The following is a 17,293-nucleotide window of genomic DNA, read 5'->3' on the forward strand; positions in this document are numbered from 1 at the left end:
GAGCGCCTAGTTGACCGTTCGCAATTTGCCTTTAGAAAAAAATGTGCTGACTCAGAGATGATGATGATGATGTTGATGATAAAAAAAAACTTTTGATTGTGTGTGTTACATCAAAAAATGATCAGCGTCCTAAAATCAACCGGGATCGACCCACAAAATCTAAAGACCATAACCGCACTTTTCTGCCACCAAACAGCAACAGTCAAAATCGAAGGGTCCACATCAGAAAAAATAGCAATTAGAGGAGGTATGGACAAGGATGTGTATTGTCTGCCCTACTGTGAGGCAATATTCAACTAAGCTCTCAAGAATACCACAGGAATAAAGATGAACGAAAACATTATAAATAATATATAATGATACCTTGGTAATAACCAGTAGTTTACCAGAACTTGGACCATATTGTGGAATATAGCGAGCAATTTGGCATTTATATGAACACGTAAAAGACCAAACCATTGATATTCACAAAAACCCAAAGAAACACCACCCTAAAGATCCATGTAAAGATCATTGAATAAGTGTTATCTTTAAGATACCTGGGTATGCTTGTCAATCAACAGTGCGACTCAAAACTCGAAATCAGATCAATAATTGAGCAAGCGCGGAAAACTGGCAAACCGAAACCTCAGCCTGGAACTCCGAACCAGAATATTTCGCTCCTTGTTCGTCTGTATGGATGCGAGATTTGGGCTATGGTTGCGGCCACAGAAAAGAGAATTGATGCGTTCGAAATCAATGCTGCGAATATCTTTGACATAAACATAAAGAACTCCTCACGACAATCAATATTGAAATAGCTGCAACAACTGGGACATGAGAAGCGAGCAATATGAGATTCTCCGCACAAGGGAAGATCGAAGCAAAACGGTTGATCGGCGTAAGACATAATTCATGGCTGAAACATTTGTGCAGGCGGCTCGGACAGACCTATGTAGGGAAACGGCTTCGTAAGAAGAATAAGGTTTTGGGTACATTTTTGAAAGACGACAGGAGTACATAATATAGTATTTTAGAATACAGAGTGGAAAAAAATAACTTCTAATTGTTGCTTTTGCAAAATTTATTCATAATTTGTTTTGCATTTACAAAGTCATGAAGAGTTGAAATGAAATTATTTGTCAATGAGATAACAACAACTCCTGAAAAAGTTTCTCTAGGATTTCTCTTTACACAAAGACAAGACACCACAACATTGGACTTCTTTTCTAGATCGATTTTGAATTTCCGATGTAGTGCGCGACAGTCCGCACACTGATTATGATGTAGTAATTAAGCCGCTCTACAGGGAGCGGCAGCGCTTTAACCCGTCGACAACTAGAGTGGTATCTGCCTTAATTATTTTAAATTAATTTGGCCAATAAAGGTAATCAATTAATAATGAAATCCACTTTATTTGTGTTTGGTCGGGTAACACCAGTTGTTTTCAAGGCAGTGCAATGCTTCGGTACTACAAGTTTCTGATCTAATCATTATTCTCTATTAATTGTTTACGGTTTCATTTCATATTTTATATTAGTAGGAGCCCCAACCACTATGCAGACTGATCTAAATTAAGTGTTCATCGTTGGTGACTTTGTTATGAGTCGGTTAAAATAGCAAACTAGTAGCATTTTTTCCACAGAAAAACAATTGACAGTACGGTTTAAGAAAAAATGAGAAAAATGTACTCTTTTTAATGGAACATCCTTTATATTTTTTACTTTAACGTTCATAAATCACCAACAGAACAAAAATAGGTCACATGCATTATTAGCCTAAAATTGAAAATAATCGAATTATCAGCACATTTCTCTTTTAGACTTCATTTTTTTGTTTTATTTGCAGTATTCAAAAGCAGCACCTCATACTTCGACACATTTTTAAGCAGGTTTTTCTATTGAGCGAATTGCCTTTATTTGCCACCTATCTGGTTTATTTTTTCTCTTATTGTAGTCTTTAAAATGTGTTGTTTTGTTTGCGTATAAATTTCGCCTTACAAATAACCGCACAAGTAGAACTCAAGTGGGGTTATATCTGGTGACCTAGGAGGCCAAGGAATGTGGCTATTTATTGTCGACAATGGTTGTCAAAAATTGATATGTATCTCGGAAGTTATGAACTGGGCGCCATTTTGTTGGAAATGGAGATTCTGTCTACTTATGAGGTTAAGCTCATCTAGAAAACAATCCAGAATTTCAGTATTAATTGCAATGTACCCTTCAACAGTCAGTTGTATAGACCATAAATGCGAGAACCAATTATACCGCAGCAAACGTTAAAGCTGAAACAAACTTGTAGATCTCGGAGATATAGCAGTAAAAAAATTTCTCTTGACAATGATGATTTTTTGGATTATAAATTGCAGAATTTGCAAAAGTTGATTCATCAGTTCACAAAATATGCCGAAAATTATAGCATAGCAATGACAAAAAAGTATTTTTTGCATCTCCTACCAAAAGCACCTGAGCTGGTCAGAATTTATAAGGGCAAAATCTCTGTTTTTCTAAAATCCGGCGGACAGTATTAAAGGATAGGTTTTTGACTATGTCTCGAATAGAATTGTCACGATAGGTTTCAAAATATCCAAGAACACCAATTTCGACGTCCTCACTTCACATTTTTTCGTCTCCTTTTCTTTGCAAAAACGATTTCATTATTTCTAAGGATTTTATAAAAGCGCGGAAAAAGTTGTTCTTGTGCTGGAAAGTTACAATACTAATCATTAATACAATAAAACTAATTTTTTGACAACTAGTTTTATATTTGTCATTATTTTGAACAGCATTTTTCTGAATAATTTTTTCTGCGCTTTTATCGAATCTTTAGCAATAATGCAACCGTTTCTGCTAAAAGAAGGAGACGAAAAATTTTTATAATGAATAAAGACGTGGAAATTGGCTCTATTATTATTGTTTCTAACGCTCAAATAAAACAATAAAACGAAAATGGAGTTATATTGGCGATTTTAAATTTTAAAAAACATACAGGCTGTTCCGTTTAAAAAGAGTACATTTGCATCATTTTTTCCTAAACTCCTTTCAGATCAACGGCTCCAAAAAGGATTGCGAAATACTAAAACTTTTGATATCGCCGCTTTCGATTACTACAAAAACAACTTCTGAGTCTTTCGTTGGGGTGGATTGTAAAAAAAATAATAAAATATATTAAATAAACCAATCATTAAACTAAAGCCGACCTTTAAATGTTTGATCAAAATATCTTTTTATATAATTTTGAAGAATTTTACGAAGTAACATCATCTTTTGCTTGAATTACGGCGAAAATTCTTTCTTCTACTCCCGCCTGTAAAATACCTAATTACCCACCGAACTAGCGTCACTCTACAACGTCAGATTCGTTTCCCACGGGTCCGAGCCACTTTGAATGTATCCAGGATTTTACCGCACGGATTGTTTTCGGAGATATTTCCCACGCTTTGAATTTTGACGTTTGTCAATTCTGCCAGTGAAGGTATTCGCATTGTTTTGCGAAAATGTACCCAAAAACTAACGGTCGTAGAAAAAGTATAGTATGCAACACGTTCGGTGAACTTTTTAACTCACTCGTTTATTAAAAACTCGCTCCTCTGCCATTTACCGCACTCCCGTTTGTAAAATAACTAATTACCCACCGATATAGAGTGCAGGAAGCGTCATTTTACCACGTCAGTTTCGTTTTCCATGAATCCGACATGAATCTGACAGTCATGTCAGTGAATGTATTCGTGTTCTGCGAAAATGTATCCAAAAACTAACGGTCGTATAAAAAGTATAGTATGCAACACGTTCGGTAAACTTTTTAACTAACTCGTTTATTAAAAACTCATGGGTCAAATGCCGTTTACCGCAGTTGTTGCATAATATATTTTTTTTCATATTTGCTTCATGCGTCAGCTACTGAATTAGCTCTTCAACTTATTTTCCAACCTAGTCGTTAAACAAAATATTTAGCTTTATTTTTTTTTTCAAAGAAACTTCCACAGGCTACTGTAATACTTTTTACAAAACTTCTGGATTCCTCCTGCGTCGAAATTGCTGACGTTTTGCCAATCATCCTGTTCGCTTCTTCTTCTTCAGTTTCAGTCAAGCTCTGAAAAAGCGAACAGCATGATTGGCGAAACGTCAGCAATTTCGACTCAGGAGGAATCCAGAAGTTTTGTAAAAAGTAAAATATTTAGCGATATATTTTCCCTACAGTGAAAACTAATTGCTTTAACTTCATTGATAAAGTGAGAACCATTACATTAGATCTAAACGATATTCTAATTATTTTCCACGTTTAATAATAATAATAAAGAGCCTTTATTCGATTTCGGAGGCGATATCTTACAAATGTGGGGGCGGAATCCAATGTAATTGGAATAGCTTTTATTGACAGCGATCAGAAAAGCAACTTTTGAACCACTGCAACACACCAGCCCCCACACCATTATTTCACACCATTATTTCAGTTTAGCAGTATTCAAGTAGTCATCATATATCAATACAAACTTTTAAAAGATCTGTATTTGTGCCGTGTACTCTGCCCTAAAGTCCGATTGCGTTGGGGGTAGAATATTCTGCCGAGCTACCAAAACTCCAAACGGTTTCTCAACAATTTTTTCTGGTACTTTATATGTAGTAGGGAGAAAGCTAATAGGTCAGAATTGAGAAACATCACGTGGTTTAGAGGTTTTGGGAACAGAAATGTCGTTAGCGTATTTCCAGGGATTAGGGCATTTGTTAGTAGACAAGCACTTATTATTAATATAGGTAATATGCGGCAAAAGATGCGGGAAAACATATAATATCTTCCTATCAATCCCATCAGACCCCACAGCATCGTTAACACTCGAAACTGAAAATTTCCTAGTTAAAGTCTGCTTGAGAGGTATTATTATAAAAGTATTGATTAAGTTCATTAGCATAAGAAAGTGGTGTTGTAAAAAAGCCCTTTTCTCCGACTTAACAGCCGATTTCTCCACTCCTTGTAGTCAATCCAGGATTGTTCGGTTTCAACTTTATCATTATCTTTAAGTTTTCGTTGAGCCAAGGAGCTGGCGGTTTTGTTATCTTCGCAGTTTTTAGAGGAGCACGCAAACTTAACCCCTCCAGTAAGTTAGCATTAAAAAACTCCAATTTTAATAATGTCATTTAGTTCGAATATTTCATCCCAATTAATATTGTTTAAATCAAATAGAAAATGTTAAAAAATTAGAAAAATCTCTGTAAGTTTTAAAAAGTGATTTAGGTTTAGGTTTAGTTATCTTCAATTTACAGTGTTACAATGTTATGTTGGTCAGAGATGGCCTCCGCCTTAAATACTGTGCGCTCTATCACGATATTAGGAGAGGTACTGACAATTAGGTCAATGAGAGTGGAGGTACTATGACTGACCCTAGCGTCCCGAATATGTTGAAAAAGACCATACTTGCTCAAAAAATTAAGCGGAACCATTGTTACAGTTGACGTCAAGAACAACAACGTTAAAGTCACCTCCAAATATAACGTATAATCATATTCAGGAAATAATGGCACTAAGGTTATTTCAACTGACTGCAGATAGTCATTCAGATTCAAGAACTTTATGTTTTAGATTCTTTCTAATGTAAAAAGCTTTACGACCTCCTCTACGATCACGATCACACTTCAACAATTTATAATTTTCAATATTGAATGGTACATTACAAATATTTGAGCTAAGCCAACATTAAAATGACAATACTCAAACAAGCGAGCTGTCCCGTGTAATTATGCGTTTTCTGCTCCAAAAAAACAACGTAAAATGTAAATCATTACTGGTATAGATTAATAATAATAATTAGTTGTTGTATTATAATACAACTTACAAACAAAACATAAACCAGTTCCCAAACCAAAAATCATATTGTTTATAGTTCATAACCCGTAAAACAAAAAGGAAATCAAAAAATCTAAAAAATTTAGCAGTGCTCTTTTAGATCGTCCTCTGTTGAAATTGCAGATCCCTCACGTGTGGTATATTTTTCCTCCAGATGTACAGACTTTAACTTTACCAAACCTGTTTTTTGCCAACATTAGCAAGTCATTTCTGATTTTGGTGACATCGTCAAAGAAGGAATAATTAGTATTTTTAAGTGACCTTTTAGCGCTGAAGATAACATTTCTTTTCACCTATGGTCCCTCGTTTGCCTTGCACTATTCTAAAGGTGCAGTCCAAGTCTTCACACACCCAACATACGAAACAAATATCATCACAAAAATATTGATGGAAACTATTCAGAAGAGAGCCTTCGACTCATTCCATCCAAAACCAAAACTATGGTGATGGTTTTAATATTTGAGTTTCATGATCTAGAATTCCTCCGACATTTTCTTAACCCTTTGCACTCTTTTTAACACTCGTTTTACCACTGAATTAGAAACTAATAATAATTTTACAATCTTAGATTCTCTAATTAATTAAAAATTAAACCTAACATTGGGTAATTTAATTTACAGGACACCTACGAACACAGACAGATATTTTAATGCGTTCTCACGTCACAATCCAGCACAAAAATCGTCTGTTATCTACTTTCTTGTCTACAGAGCCGTCTATCTCAACCCAGATTGTTGTAAGTCCGGAATTCCACCCTTGCCACTGTAGTCCTTCCTTATATTCAGAATATTACTGACAACATATTAATAAAAATTAAACTAAAAATCTTTCAGGATCTTCTATCCATTGTAAAAGAAGTAAGTTGCCAAGCACACCGAAGTTGCAAGCTTTTTCATCTGAGTGGGGTGGTAAACCTACTCAAAAGCCTCAGAAAAATCAGTGTACACAAGGTGTTAAAATCCCAAAGAAAAATTTATATTATGGGTAAGCAGAATTAAATTTGTTAAATGTGTTTTACTATATACGACTAAGTATGCCACACAATAATGTGGAAGTAATACAACAGAATTGCTTCGCCGAACGACGCAGAAAAATTTGTTGCAAAATCTTGCATATCACTTGGAAAATCCCATTTGGAAAAAATATACCCCCCAATTTAACTTCTCCATAATAAAAACTCTGGATATTTTTACGGGTCGGGCATATTTTCTTCATAAAATATGGCGAAAAATGTTATGAAAGTATATATGGAGGAGGTAATGAAGATATTCTCGATCCATTGTTCGGAAAACGGATGGAATATAATATTTTTCTGACGCGAAATATTTTCGCCTCATGTGTGAATAATATTCTATCAGGCGATTCGTGGTAGACAGCAAGTTAAAAGTTAGTTATCCCTCGCAAAGGTAAAAAGTTACTTTCTCAATATACAGCAAACCGCTAAAATATGGAAAAAAATAATTTAAAAATCAAGTATTGGAATTCAAGAAAAATGCTCACACACGTTGATCGTAATTTTTCCGTAAGCATTTTTTCCATTAAACGGAAAATATGGGTCAAAAAGTAGATGTCAATACCAAGTTTCTTTTTTAAACGGAACTCGAAAATTTATATATATTCAGCTCTTACTTTTTATGAATAAAAGAATAAAAAACAGAGATTTAATTTTCAAATGAACAGCTACGTTGTTAGTACCAGTAAAGTTGTTAAAAATAACATTTCTGTACATTTTTCAAAGAAACTTCGACAGACTACTGTAATACTATTTACATTCTTCTGGATTCACCAATCATAATGTTGGCTTCTTTAGAGCCTAACTGAAACTGGAAGCCAACAGGATGATTGACGAAATGTCGGCAAGTTCGATTAATTAACAACGCAGCATTTGTATATTAGCCATTTCAGTCACGAGTTCATTTGGCACGAGCGGAGCGAGTGATTAATAAACGTGACTTAAGAAGTTTGGCACACGTGTTGCATACTATACTTTTTCTACGACGGCTAATCTTTGGGAACATTTTTGCAAAACAGCACGAATACATTCACTGACATGGCAGTCAGGATTGACAAAAGTCAAAATTAAAGTCGTGCGGTAAAATCTCCGAAAACATCTGATTGCCTCCAAAACCCGTGCGGTAATATCCCGAAAATGTTCGAAGTGGCTCAGATTCATGGGAAACGAAACTGACGTCGTAAAATGACAGTTTTCGCATACTAGATTGGTGTATAATTGGGTATTTCACTGAGGGGAGTACAAAAATAGTATTACATTTCTGTCAGTAAAGAAAGTGGAGACAAAATCCGAACTCAAGGAGAAGTTTGTAATTTATTTAACGTAAAATTTCCGTGCTTGTATTAGAAGTAGGAAAGTGTCATCAGTAAAAGATTGCATTACTACAGGATCTGAATAAAGATTTTTGTGAAACTGCGATCGAAATACGCAACTTAAATCCACTTTTTCATGGTCAAATACTGTTTAGTGATGAGGCCACAGGTTGCTTAAATGGCACTGCAAATAAACAAAATTGTGGATATTGAAGTACAAATTATCCTCAATGAATGAGAGAAAATTATACACAACATAAATAAAAAATAAATATTTGGACATGAATTTTGAATGTTTGTTATTTTGTCATTTTGTTCGTATTTAATCTTAACTCTTCGATGCAAATCTTACTGAAGATATTAACAGTTTGAGTGGATTGGTAGAACGAGCTCAATAGAATGGCCTGCAATATCCCCATATGTTACCCCGCTGGATTTTTTCCTCTGCAGATATTTAAATCAAAAGTATATAAATAAAAACCACAAAATACCACGAAACCACAAACCTACGAAAACTAATGAAAATATCCTAAGTAATGTATTTTGGCCGTTTCTAAACCGATTAGCATATTACCAAGAAGTTATTGGTGAGCACTTTCAACATCTATCAAAATAACAAGCCCTGTTTCCATTTTCTCTCAATATTTCTCGTTGTGGATTTTGCATGGGTCGTTCTGCAAACTTGTTGAGTTATAATTTTAAGTCCATATTCAATAAAAATTTAAATTTCTATTTTCTGGATTTCATTTATATGCGCCCTATTCACTTTTTCTTCCCACAGACATGTAATTGTAACAATTTCAGAACATTGCTGGTTGTTCATTTCAAAATTTAATTTCTGTTTTTTTTATTCTTTGGCTTATAAAAAGCAAGAGATTAGTGTAGGGTATGGTCGCAAAGTTTGATTTTATCTATATTAAACAGGATTACTTTTTTAAATAATCGGTTTATCAGATTTGTTATCCAAAATTTCCAAAAAGTTTCGGATAAGAAAGTTGTAATCAAATATTCCATTGAAAGGCATGTAACTACTGCTCACTGCAAGCAACCCAAAAACTAAGTTGCGCTTCAAATTTCTCACCCCTAAAACCCGCCGATCCAAATTTTTAGCAACCAAAACTAACGAAATGATTAAATTTTACTACCCTATATTTTTGAATAGACAAAAATTTTTTGAAGCATTTTTGGTCCAATGAGAATATATTAACGATCTACGATTACCCTGCTATTTTGTTTTTCGGTTAAGAATAAAGTTTTGATGCGATAAAATCTCGACCAGCGTTCGTCCAATAAACCCGTGGTTAAACTGAACAGACTCGACGTACCGAAAAACAAGAGAACGTAAAGTTCTACAGTAAATAGTGCAATTTTAACATTGCCAACTTTATGCTTTGTTCGGTGCCGGGCAAGCCATGAATGTATGTTTGTGATAAAGTTATGTAGCAATTATGTACTTTGCGTAGCCTACTGTGAATTTGGAGCTACTCACAAAACAAAACAAAACAAAATTTACATCAAAATCGTTAAAATTGCTACTAAGGTGAATAAGCAGCGCCGCAATGCAAAACATAAATGGACTAGGACCATTCGCTATCGATCTTGTTAGATCCTTCCTTTCAACGATTCAAATATATACACGCTGACCCATATAGAAAAAAGTGATTTGGATAATATATGAGCCTAGAATTATTTATTGTAATTCTAATTGACGTCAGACAGAGTTCGGATAAAGTTATGTTGTGTAGATTTGCAAGGTTATAATATCCCAGAGCTAATTGTCAAATAATTAACAACAGTGCAACGTATTGAAACATTATCTTTTCAAACACACTAAATATTTCAAAGATTTGAAAAACTGTTACAGAACAAAAATAAGATATTTAGAGAAGCATCATCGTCATCTACGATATAGTGATGAAAAAAGTGAACAAGAAGAAGTCCAGCATATTCTACAGAAGAATATTGTTGATGAAGAAGTGGATATTATTTATGTTAAAGGAGATATTCAAGAGACTTTCCTGCGCAATATTTTAAAAACTGATTGCCCTAGAATTGTGCATGTTGATTCATTTAAATTATGTGTGGCAGTTCCAATAACTCACACGTAGGATTATGCAACCCACCAAATACATTTGAATGTGTCATATTAGTCTCCATGGCTTCCAATAAATTAAATTTTGTACTTTTTGTGGCTGTATGTAAAATATCAAAATTGTCGTCAAAAATGTATTTTTCTAGGTTTAAGTGTGTAGCATAATTAGAATCTAGACTATTGTTTTTAAACGCTCTTTTATGTTCGTTAATGCGTTTCTGGGAAGATCAACCGGTTTGTCCAATATAACTTTTAGGACAAGATCCGCATTTTAACCTGTAGACACCTGATTTTTGAGATTTTGGACATTTCGTTTTATTGTTTTTTATAAATTTTCGTATTGTTTCATATGTTTTCAAACTTTTCCACTAGGTTCTCCTATGTATGTAATTGTTTTAAATTGTTAGTGTTCGGTTTCGGATAAAGAGAGTTTACTATTTTCTGGATTTGTTTTTTATTTATAATTTTATCTATAATAGACGGATTGTAGCCGTTGTTCAGTGCAATTTGTTTAATGATATTAAACAACAGTGTTGCGTTAGAAGGGCTTTTGATATCTCTAATTTTGTTGATTAATTCAAAAGAATTTTTTTTATTGCAAATTTTGATTTAAAATCTGTGTGGAATTTTAAAATATTTACTAATTTTGTTGAGAGTTTAACTGCTGGAGCTGTTACACGACTGGTCTAATGGGCATATCTTGTTTATGTATAAACAGCAGTAAAACTTTCAACAAAATTAGTAAACATTTTAAAGTTCCACACAGATTTCAAACCAAAATTTGCAATAAAAAATTCTTTTCAATTAATCAACAAAATTAGAGATATCAAAATCTCTTCTAACGCAACACCTTCTTTTGATGTACAAAACTTATTTCCCAGTATTCTACCTATGGATGTGATAGATTTAGTAGATTTCACCTCGGAAACAGGTTAACCCATTGGTGAAACAAGATTTATTAGATTACTTAATAGTATATTTAGACCAAAATTTACCACTTAGTCCTTTGTTAGCCGCTATTTTTATGGATAATTTGGAAAATATCATACTAGAACATCCTTTAAGTAAAAGTTTTCTATGGTGGTATAGATACGTGGATGATGTCTTTGCTTGCTTTTTTGGAACGGACAGACAATTGAATTTTTTTTTAAATTACATTAACTATTACATAATCGTATAAAATTCACTATCGAGATTGAACGGGATAACTCTATTAATTTTTTAGACTTAACCGTTACGAAAGCGCAAAACAAATTAGATTTTTCAATTTATCATAAACCTTCACACACGGACACAGTCATACATAACAGCTCAAATCACCCTTATACACACAAAATGGCTGCATTTCACTCTTTTATACACGGCTACAATCCGTCCATTATAGATAAAATTATAAATAAAAAACAAATCCAGACAACAGTAAACTCAATTTTTCTACTCCAGTCTGTAAAATACCTAATTTCCCACCGATCTAGCTTGTAGGAAACGTCACTTTACCACGTCAGTTTCGTTTCTTATGAATCCGAGCCACTTCGGACATTTCTGGGATTTTACCGCATTGATTTGGAAGCAATCGGATGTTTTCGGAAATATTTCCCACGCTTTGAATTTTGACGTTTGTCAATTGTGACAGTCATATCAGTGAATGTATTTTGCGAAAATGTACAAAAAAACTAACGGTCATAGAAAAAGTATAGCATGCAACACGTTCGGTAAACTTTTTTAACTCACTCGTTTATTAAACACTCGCTCCGTTCGTGTTAAATAAACTCGTGAGTCAAATGCCGTTTACCGCACTTGTTGCATAATATACTATTATCCGAAACCTAATACAGAACACGAACAATTACAACGAAATGTCCAAAATCTCAAAAATCAGGTGTCTACAGGTTCAAATGCGGATCTTGTCCTAAAATTTATATTGGACAAACAGGTACATCCTTCAAGAAACGCATCAACGAATATAAAAGAGCGTTTAAAAACAATAGTCTAGATTCTAATTATGCTACACACTTAAACACAGAAAAACACATTTTTGACGACAATTTTGATATTGTACATACAGCCACAAAAAGTAGAAAAATAAATTTATTGGAAGCCATGCATATTGACAAATGCATTGCTTAACGATCAATTAGATTTAAATACCTCTCCTTTATTAAACTTAAATTCTCACAACAACATTAATTAAGGTTTTGTGGTCATTTTTCGGTATATATAGTAACAGGTAGTTTGTAAATATTACATTTGATAAAGACACGGTGTTGTCAAAACAATTGTCATGTAAAAATATATAATTTCGTGAAAAGTTGAGCTTTTAGTTCTTATTTATTTTCTTCAATGATTCTATGATATTATATTAACAGTCCCGCGTTCATTGAACCAAAGGCTACCCCCAAAAGGTGGGCACTTACGGTACGGTTGATAACCAATTTAAAGTTTAATAAATTATATAACATTAGAGAGAAAATAAAACAACACAGAAAACGCTTAAAATTAAACGAATGGCTTATCTGCTCTTCTTGCGTTGTAGACCTCACAGGTAGGCGAGATGCAAGTCTCTGCCGGTACAATGTCTGGTGATGGCGGCGCGGGATCTGACCAGATTGCTCGGGATCGTAGACAACACGTGGTCCAGGAGAAAACGACCGCTCGCCACCAAGGCAGAACAGGAACACGAGCAGTAAGAACAAGAAGATGGCAACGAAGAAGGAACACAAAAAAACCCTGCGAACATTAAATAACCACTTAAATAAGAGCCAATAATTACCTACAATGCATTACCTCCAATCAGTAGGGTTCTTCAAAAATAATTGGTCGAAGGTAAAGTTAGCGGAAACGTGCTTCAACAAAACCCACAAACGTGGACTAGGAAATTTGCTCGGCGGATTCATCATTTATAATAATAATAATTTTTTATTTCCATTATACGTTATAGATTTAGTTATATCAGACAAAAATTTGATCGACTTTCTGTTTGAATAAACTGATGATGTTTAGTTTTGTTCGCTATTAGTGTAGATTTAGAATCGCCTTGAAAATTGGAATGATTGTTGTGATATACGAATTTTTCATTTTAATTTGTACTTTCTTCTTCTTCTTGAATCAAGTCTTCAAATCGACGTTGACATTTTCCAATATGAAGGTGTAAGCGTGACCTAACCACCCGGTGACCTGATATGAATGGAAAGGGAACGAAATCTAAAATAGTATTAAAGTAGATGAATTAGAATTTTTCATCTTTCATTAAACAAGTTACCTTCGATTCAAACTCAAGAAGTTGCTGTATACACGCTGGCATTTATTAAACAAACGCCTCCACAAAACTTCCCCCTCTCTTCTAGCCGAATACGATTTATACTGCGCCTACGGACCCTGAAGATTTTCCGCGAAAACCCGAATGAGAACACATGCGCGAACCCGAAAGTACCCGAAGATTAAAAATTTTCGCGCGCCAACCTGAACACACCCGAACATACCCGAACACTCCGAACATACACGAATACGCGCGAACATACACATACCCAAACATACCCGAAGATTCAAAATTTTCACGCGCCAAGCCGAACATACTCGAAAATTCAAGTTTTTCCGCCAAAAGTGACTTAGAACCGGCACTACTATACAGCTTAAATGTTAATAAACATATTTAACAAATTTAATTCCTTTTATTCATAATATAAATTTTTCTATGCAGCATGACTTTCAGACCTTGTGCTATGAACACTGATTTTTCTGTTTTCTCTGAGGCTTTTGAAAAGCTTTATCACTCCACTCCTACGAAAAAACTTGCAAACTTCAGTGTGCATGGCAACTTACTTCGTTTGCTAACCAACTAGTTGTAAACAGTGAAAACCCGTTTTATGTGGAATCCCGCAGAAGTCGCATTTGAAACCGTCACTTTAATTAATATTTTTATGTCTGATATCATTTGTTTCCAACAATTAATACCAGCTTTATTCGGAGATCACTTAACAGTAAGAAAAGAACTCCGTTCTTAATTCTCAAGTGAAATTGTTTACAAAGAAAAAATAACCTATTAATATTAAAATAAAATTAGACAAAACAATACTTAAAAAGCTACTCAAGTTAATGATTTAGGCATCATTCTGGACTTAGAGTTAAAATGCAATGAGGAATCTTGGCTTTGGATTTCATCACACGATAGGCTTTACCACGCAGAAATCAGTCATTTTAATTTATTACAGCGGCATCAGATCAATCTTAGAAAACTCATGTGTTTTTGAAATTGAAATCACAAATGCACAGACGTAATTTTTCTTTATAAAATTGTCCACAATAATATTTTAAAAAATTTACAATCAATAGGACGTGCTAAGATTTTGCCAATTATCTTGTCGGCTTTTTCAGAGCTTAACTCAAACTGGTTTGTATTCCACTGCGTACCTGTTTATATAGTCTTTGAGTGAGGCGAAACTAAAAGAAGCACATAAACATTGTTTCAGACAATTGGCAAAAGCTAAAGACCTGAGTCGCGTTTAAGATTGTTTGCTTGTTTAGTGATTTGTACGGATTCTCTCTCTTCTTGGTTGGTTGGAATTGATTATATGCAAGAATTTTAGTTTGCTCAAATCAGATCAGATCAGGTCTCTCCAATGTGTTCCGTATCGCATATGCATGTTGCAAACTCCCGTTGCCTCAAATGGAGTTTTCTTTTTGATAGATCCAAGATCGTGAAAGATTTTTAGTTTTAACATTATATTTCTTAAGAACATTGAATATATGGTCAGTAATGTTTTAGTTCTACTGCCAAACATCATCCGATGATTTTTGGGCCGGATGGTGATATAACAATGTACTAAGGTATCGGTCCTTGTGCGCAGGTTTTCTGTAAAGAAAATGATATATGATGAATGAAAATTTTCTATTGATACGAATATCTAAGAATGGGAAATTATTATTAGTTTCTAATGGGACGCTAATGGTGTTAGGGGGCGGTCAATGATCTCAGTTGAGATAGATTTACGGCTCTATAAATGAGAGACTAGATAACCGATGATTTTTGGCCCGGATTGTGATGTGACAGTGCATTAAGATATCGGTCTGTGTGCTTAGGTGTTGTATAAACTAAGCGATCCGATGTTAGGTTCAATTTTTTATTAATTGGAATAGCTAAGATTTGGAGATTATTATCAGTTTCTAACTCAATGGTAAAACTTATGTTAGTTTGTTTAGAGTGTAAATAGTTAACAAAATCTCGGAGAGATGAAGCAAGATATAACGGCATCATCAACGTAACCTTCGCATAGTTTTTTTTGCGATGACTGATGACAATGGAAAACTCATAGCAGTTCCTGATATTTGTTAGTATGTTGAGAATTTCAGAAATAGGCACTTTAATAAAGAGGGAATCGACGTTGAAAATAACCAGAACATCGTCTATTGTGTTCACCTGTTCAATAAAGCAAAGTATCAATCTTCCCAGTAAGGATAATAAGAAGCTAGATATTTTGTTGACCTACTTTAGAAATAATGGACCCGCAGTATATAATTACAACAAACAGACATAGCCTATTTTTATATTCTATCCCGCAGTATAATATGTCCCTCTAAATATCTCTAATTGCTATAAAAGTCGTTGTGAAATATAAAAAAGAAAGTTTTGGATATAAATGTTTTCTTTAAACACTGCCTTTTCTAAATTTTTTACACCTACATTAATGAGTCTGAAACTATGTAATTTTTGTTGTAGGAACTGAAAGCTTGTGTACTTTGCCTCGACTAGCTTATCCCAATCGTCCTGTAATTTGGAACTCTTATTTCAAAGATCTGCTACTCCAAGATAATTGCATACGTAAGCCGTCACATATGTGATAACTTTGGGCATCTTCTAGAAGACGTTTAAAACCTTGTCCGGTTAAATCAAGATACGATGCAACTTTATGCACAGACTAGAAAAAATGTCACTTAAAGTTGTTTTGCTCAAGAACTTGCACTCATTGTATTATTTTATAAACAAATATTTTTAACAGCTTATTGATTTTAGGCCATGTCTGCTAAAGGTGCAGTAGTCTAAAACTGTTTCGAATTTATTGATGCAACAATAAAACCTATCTGTCGCTCCTCCGAAAAACAAGAACACTATTGTTCTGTACACAAAAAACCCACTTTGTAAAATATCAAGCTGTTGTGTGTTCAGATGGCATGACGGTAAGTCTTATGTAGGTTTTACGATCAGCTAGAACCAAAGGCGAAATTTTAAATCGTTTGTTTGTTCCAATGTTGGTTTGTTATTTATCGGGACCAGGTATATGGCATTAGCGCATTACCCTTTTTTAAAATATGATATTAATATGCAGCATATGTTTAGCTCCCTACTTGTTTCTTAAATTTTCATTTTTTTTTAGTCATTACTTACTTAGAAGTTTTAAATGGTTCTTTAGGGATCTCGTTTTCAAAGTCTTTCTTTTTAGGGACCTAACATATTCCTGAATTATATCCCACATATTAGGCCCGAAAAGATGATTTAGGACTACAACCTCTCGCAGCTGCACTAGGTCGCCATCACTTTTGCTACAAAAATTTATGTTTAAACCATTGACTTATTCAAATATATAACGACCATACAAAGAACCTCTTTTGATACGAAGAAATTAGATGTTGCGGGTGAACTAGATGTTTTTCCCGAATAAACAAGAAAGAACGCAGTCAAATAAAAATGTTTTAAAGTTTTAAACACAATGAAATAAAAGCAAATCTTTGTTTTCTTAATCCAAAAACGACAATCTTTACAATTTAGGACTTTTCAGAGTAGCAACGACATGCGTCGCGTCGCGTTCTCGGTAAAATAACCTTGTTACCCAATATAACGTTTCAGAGAGTTCCAAGAGTGGGAGCGACTATCGCGCCGTTGACGTGCGTTTTCAAGTAGCGTCAATGACGTAAATAAACGGATCTGATGGCCCGGGCCACCAAATATGAAAATCTATCTCCATGCCCACCAAATATGAATTTCTTTAAAATTCTCATTGCATATATGAAACCTATCCAGAAATTACAGGTTCGTAATAAAAATACGGCAAATTATTCTAGACG

At 34.1% G+C, this 17,293-nt stretch overlaps 1 protein-coding gene across 5 annotated transcripts in view; it reads right to left on the bottom strand.

Annotated features, from left to right (window-relative positions):
• Window positions 1-17,293, bottom strand: part of LOC132701219 (chaoptin-like) — a 701,991-nt gene that overhangs the window by 382,249 nt on the left and 302,449 nt on the right. The gene's annotated exons all lie outside the window — the stretch shown is intronic.

This window comes from Cylas formicarius, unplaced genomic scaffold (assembly GCF_029955315.1).
Source record: "Cylas formicarius isolate icCylForm1 unplaced genomic scaffold, icCylForm1.1 PGA_scaffold_4__25_contigs__length_36172078, whole genome shotgun sequence".
In the NCBI taxonomy this organism is placed as follows: Eukaryota; Metazoa; Arthropoda; class Insecta; order Coleoptera; family Brentidae; genus Cylas; species Cylas formicarius.